General features: G+C 34.8%; 1 protein-coding gene and 1 long non-coding RNA gene across 6 annotated transcripts in view; one reads left to right on the top strand and one right to left on the bottom strand.

Moving 5' to 3' along the window:
• LOC111088090 overlaps positions 1-3,409 on the bottom strand; it is a 19,212-nt gene extending 15,803 nt beyond the window's left edge. Inside the window, exon 1 of the long non-coding RNA XR_002612692.1 lies at positions 3,333-3,409. This is a non-coding gene — a long non-coding RNA (uncharacterized LOC111088090). The remainder of the gene's footprint in view (positions 1-3,332) is intronic.
• LOC106468666 (WAS/WASL-interacting protein family member 1-like) overlaps positions 1-6,242 on the top strand; it is a 40,449-nt gene that overhangs the window by 24,513 nt on the left and 9,694 nt on the right. Inside the window, exon 1 of one of the 5 annotated variants that reach the window (XM_022397029.1) lies at positions 3,037-3,122. The exons of 3 other annotated variants lie outside the window; for them this stretch is intronic. The gene's annotated coding sequence lies outside the window, so the exon portion shown is untranslated. Of the gene's footprint in view, positions 1-3,036; positions 3,123-4,959; positions 5,437-6,242 lie in introns of those variants that run through there. One more of the 5 variants, XM_022397027.1, reaches the window with a different exon arrangement.

The following is a 6,242-nucleotide window of genomic DNA, read 5'->3' as shown; positions in this document are numbered from 1 at the left end:
AATCAAGCCCCCCAGTGGCACAGCGGTACGTCTGCGGACTTACAACGCTAGAATCCGGGTTTCGATACTCCGCGGTGGGCAGAGCACAGATAGCCTATTGTGTAGCTTTGTGCATAACTACAAATAAAGCAGGGATCACTGGTGGTGTGCAAAGGTCCTCCAAGTGGTTGAAGGACTGGTTCAAAATGCAAGTCACTGATGTTGTTTTGCAAAAGCAGGTGGGACAGGATCTAGTCCGCGGGGTCTGTTGCCACATCAAACTGGTTCGCGGACGAAAAGAATTTAAGAACCTCTGGTCTGTCGTCGTACTGTCACATCTTGCTGTTCATGCTGGTTTTTTGTACTTAGAATCTGATCAAAATATTTTTACACGTACAAAAACTGCCAAATTACATCTTTCTGTGTACATCTGGTGGTGTGCGACGGTCCTCCAAGTGGTTAGAGGACTGGTCCAAAATGCAAGAGATGAGTTTCTTAATTTTGACTAATTGAGATGAAAACAGACTGCAAAAAAGCGTGCCGTACTGTGAACCCGAAGTTCCATAATATTGTTTGTGTCCCGTTGCCCCCCCTCGAAAAAAAAAACAAAAAAAAACTCGGTTCTCGGTACTTTGGAGGGCAGTGTGTGCTTTATATGACTTACGGTGAAATCTTTGTTATTTTCGTACACGTAGGATGTGTTGTTCAGATAACGTTTCTGTTGAGTAGATGTAAACTTTGAACTTCCTGAAAGAGTAATGTTTAATGTCTAGCTATTCTATACATGGAAACTATTAGTTTTTGTCCACTTACGAGTGTATCAGGCAAACTATAATATATATGTATTTTTTATGTTTAAAAAAAGTTAAATGCTTTTCATTACAAAATGGCCCGATTTTTTTTTTTGTATTACGTCTAGTGTTTATTTAGTAAAACTATTTTCTGAAATAAATCAGCTTTGTTCTTGTATTGGTTAAAATCGTAACTCATTGCGTCAGACAATTTACACGTTGTGACTTTGATACTGGAAAAGAGCAAACAGATAAAACAGCAATAATTTTATACTAATATTTGAATGCTTATTTTTTAAAATCTGTAACAGATATATTTCATCTAAATATGTTATATTATTTTGGAATTACTTTAAAAAATATTATTCCAACAAAAGTGGGATTCGAACGCCAGGTTTCTATTGAAACAGATGCATGGTATTTTTTTCTTTTCATTCATCAGAGATGAAAGATACTCCAAAATGTACACAAGCAATATTTCAAACACACAAACTAGTACACAACTCTACTACATAACTTGTCAACCTGTGATTTTCATAACTTATGTGAACTTGATTTCCTGGCCCGGCATGGCCAGGTGGTTAGGGCACTCGACTCGCAATCTGAGGGTCGCGGGTTCGAATCCCTCTCACACCAAACATGCTCGCCCTTTCAGCCGTGGGGACGTTATAATGTGACGGTCAATCCCAAGAGTTTGCGATGAGTGGTGATGACTAGCTGCCTTCCCTCTAGTCTTACACTGTTAAATTAGGGACGGCTAGCGCAGATAGCCCTCGTGAAGCTTTGCGCGAAATTCATAATAAACCATAAACCTGATTTCCTTGCAGTGCAACCAAACCAAAAAATAACATATCATTAAATAAACACGTATAACTGATTCTTGTATTTAAACCTCAACCAATCGAAATTAATTTGTTCTTCAGCTTAGCTTTATAATATGCTAGTAAGTGAGGCGTAGGATTACCATTTATAATTAATTATCTAGAAGTGGAAAGAATATACTTAGCCAAAGAAACATCATAAAACATAATGGGTTGTATCGAGCGTAATTAACCGAAATATCATAAAACAAACTTTACTTTGAGTAACAATTTTAAATAACTTTTTAATACAATTCCAAATAATTTGAACTTCTTTATATTCGAAATATAAATATTGAATAGTCTCACGGAATTTTCCACAATGATAAAATATATCATTATTAATTAAATTCACATTTCTTTAGTTTCGTATTAGTCGTAACAGATTTATATATATTACAAGATAATCGTCTTAGACCACTACACAATTCCCTCATTTCAATCTAGGTCCTTAAATCATCAGTTTTAACCTTGTGACTGCAATTCATCATTAAAACTATCAAAAAAGAATTAATATATGTGTTACAATTGTCAAACCCTGCTTAATATTCGTATCTGCCAATTGAATTTTGTTTCGTGTCGGACCTTTCTTTTTTTCACTATATATTTTGCCACATTTTGAGTTCCTATTTCACTTAATCTAAAACAGATTAGAAACTGGTGTTTTTAATGTATAGTAAAATTGTCTAGATCTGCGCAGAAACATAACAGATGTGGCATATCAGCGTCTGGAACAGTTATGATGATTCCCCCAAAAATTCGATCGTGTATATAGACTTACGGTAGTGTTACTCCATCTTGACTGGGGGGGGGGGGGGACTTTAGATTTTCGATACTGTAAGAAATCCTTGCGAGTTGACTTTAATTAGAAACGTTCCATGGAAACCTTTAAAATAAATTGATAAAATCAATCTATTTCAAATTAAGTAAATACTTGCTATTAACGTAATACCTTACATTAGGCCAGTATATTTATCAGTTCAATTTCTAAATTGAAAGGAAAAAAGTTTTTCATGGGGGGGATAATCCTACTTCTGGAGTTAACTGTGATTGTTCTTCAAGAAACTGTTTATATGTAGTCTAACTTGTAAGTTTATTTAAACATAATGCCCTCTAACTTTATTATTTACAGTCTACTAAATTATATACGTATTGATTCTTTTAATTTCGAAAGATAACTTGCAACGTCGACATTTAGCTGATAAGCTGAATTTTAACGTCGTATTCAAATTGGCACTGACTGTTTAGTATTATCGCTTTAAGCTCACGTGCCATGGAATGACGTGTGCAGACTTAAATTTATTCTCGTTAGAAAGGTGTTAGAAGCTGAAGACACTGTTCAGTGAACATTTTGGTAGTGGCAAGCATGTAAGAAAGTGAAATTTCTGAAATGAATGGAAGACGTATTAAAATTTGACATAGTCCCACCCTGAAGTAAAAATTAGGCGTATCGGTTGTTGAGCACCGTGAGACGAGCTTGCTAAAGAAAAGTGTAATTACCCATTTGATGTTGATATGTATAGATAGGTTTAAAGAATAGTTAGGGCTTTACCTCAATAACTTAGTATAACAAATGTGTGCATTGAAAAAAAAATTGCTTAAAGTTGTTGTTTGTCTTTATAGTCAATATAGATAAAACGTTTAAAATGTTTTATAACTCACGCGTGTTAAGTCGCGCCTTTCAAATGGAAATTATACTTACACGCTAACTGTTCTCGGGTATAATTTTCTCAAACATTCATTTAAAATATTCTTAAAAGTTCTTCCATTGTGGTGAGTGGCGCGGTTGTTACGTTTGCTTGATGCGCATGCACAGTTTAGTTTCATAACCCAAATCTCGATCTCGTTTATGATACTAGCAGAAATACTCGCCATCCGGGCTGGTATAACAGCTTGTTCCTATGGGAGGCTATTGGGTGTTCGGCCTTTGTCTGACAGTTCTTCAACAATACTTGACATTCAATAATGTTCACCATCCATGAGAAAAAAAAGGATTTTATTGAAATTTTAGTTTGAAAATGAACTATCATAACAGAGTAGATTTTATTGAAGTATTTTTTGTAGACGCAGTTATCGATGAAAGTACCTTGTTTTTCTGTGGCAACACTCGTGATATTTTCACTAAAGAAAAACAAATACTTTTTAAGTTTCTTTCTTTTTTAATTGTTTTATATTTGAAACTTACTTATTTTTTGTAATTTTTATTAGTTAAATCTGAAACTTATCATTTTTATGGAAATTTCAATTGGTTTATTTATTATTCAGCTATAAAAATGCTGCCTAGTTATAATAAATATTACCCAGTTATGATTGGTGATGATCGGTGCGGTAGTTTCCGAGATCCGAGTTTTGGACTTATACATCGCAAGCTTCATTATAATAAGATTCTTTTGACGACCATATTTCTCACGTTTGAACATTTTTAAATAAGAACACCACGTTTCATGATATTTTGCTAGTATTAATTATCGAATGAATAAAGCTTAAAAGTTGTAGCAGCTTTAGCAATTATGAAACTAAAACCAGCCATTAGTAAACATCCGGTTATCCCCACAAGCCCATCGGTTCAGTAACAATAATATCTGACTTACCTACTGCGCGTAATTATGAAACGACTTTAGTGTACTGGGTTGAACATATTTCATACTTGAAATACACGCGTTTGTTAAATTAATTAGGTATAGCCAACGCCCTCTACTCGTCACATAAGTTTTGCAAATATTGTTTGAAATTATTTGCATTGAACTAATGGCACATTGGCATGTATGACAAAACATTTTAGGTAGTACGAAAAATACAACTGGGGCGTTGCGTGGGGCTGATGCACGTTGCTTTATAGAGTACAACTGAGGAGATATTTTTAGTGCAACAAAGAAATTGCAAGGAGTGTATGATACTGTTCACTCGTTTTATGATTATAAAGTTTAAGGCAGGTGAACGTGCTTGATTGTCTAGGCTTGGATGCATGAGTATTACGGGAACGGACGCTACTGATACAGTAACGGAGTTATCTGTCATCGCTGTCGTGCTAAAGTTGACAGTGAATCTCATTAAGACGTGTTCATATTTATAGGCTTAGCAATCGGTTGCTTAAGATATTGCTATAGCTTTCGTAATATTTCTTATGCTCCAGGACAGAACAGGCAGTGGTCCCCCTAGAAGGGGCTTATTGACTGTTATGCCTTTTTTTCTATCAATAATGGTAATAGCAAGAAAAGTATCTATACCATCCATTCAGGCCCCTTTTAATCGCCGGGACTTTGGCCAATTCCCTCCCCCCCCCAAAAAAAAAATCCACTGTCGGCTGGTCTGTGTCCGATATTAAATCCATACTGACTCCGCGTTATTAATAAACGTAGAAGCTATAGCCAGACTTTGGTATTTCTAGATCCGTGAGGTTGTAGGAAGACCGATTCAAAATAGTTTTGCCTGTTTGAAAGACTACACCATAACTTGGTTTGTAATCATTTACTAAACTTATCTCTTCATACTTTAGTTTCTTGGATGTTATAAGAAATGGGCGTAGACAGGCTGGGTTCCTGTCGCCTAGGCGTCCACATTTTTCAGAGAGAGAAAATCTTTCTAGCTATAATTTGGTAAAGCAAAACAAGTCATGTTTATGGTGGTAGATAGCTGCCATGTTTCCAGTCAGGAAAAGCATTCCTTACACATTATTTGAAAATATGCTCTACGATGAGTCATTTTTGTCACTTTCTATTAAAAAGGGAATAATGAATGTATGATTATAACAAGCATTCATCCACACATGCCTTATTGTAGCCTTCTCTATAGGTACAAGCTAAAAGGTACGTACTTTGATAAATTTATGCTGTCATATTTTCCATACGAAGTGAATGTTATACGTATATTGGTGGATTTTACATAAAATTTGTTAGCTATAATTGCAAATGGTGTCTGTTATTGCATCTGTGATACCTGATACCTTAAAATTGAGTCACATATTATATTGTCGCTGCGCCATTTTTGAACGATATTTTCAAAGTTCAGCTTGCAGAGGTTTTACATCCCAGCCTCTTAGAAGCAAGCAGATGTTCTTGTGTTTCTAAAGGAAGGCAAACCAGTGAATAAACCAAAAGCTACTGACCAATTAGTCTGACTAGTTGTGTAGGCAAGATTTTATAAAGTATTGGCAGTAGGAACTCCACTTTTCTGGAAATCACATCAAAATTATCATGAGTTCAAAATGGTTTCAGAAAATATTGGCAAACAACAGATCATTTAGTTAGGTTAATGGAAATCATAATTGAGAATTTTTAACCAAAAGAAATTCACTGTTGCCTGCTTTCTCGATATAGAGAAAGCATTTGACACTGTATAGCATAATGGTTTAAATATAAATTGAAACAATTAGAATTACCAACAAATGTTATTCGCTGGTTGTTTAATTTCTCTGAGTAATGCCTGTTTCCTAATTGTTTACTTTTTTAAAAAGAGTAATGCCCGTTTCCCAATTGTTGACTTTTTTTAAAAAAGAGTAATGCCTGTTTCCCAATTGTTTACTTTTTAAAAAAAGTAATGCCCGTTTCCCAATTGTTTACTTTTTTAAAAAAGAGTAATGCCTGTTTCCCAATTGTTTACTTTTTAAAAAAAG

This window comes from Limulus polyphemus, unplaced genomic scaffold, assembly GCF_000517525.1.
Source record: "Limulus polyphemus unplaced genomic scaffold, Limulus_polyphemus-2.1.2 Scaffold3104, whole genome shotgun sequence".
Classification (NCBI taxonomy): domain Eukaryota; kingdom Metazoa; phylum Arthropoda; class Merostomata; order Xiphosura; family Limulidae; genus Limulus; species Limulus polyphemus.
This window is presented reverse-complemented; position numbering and strand designations above follow the sequence as displayed.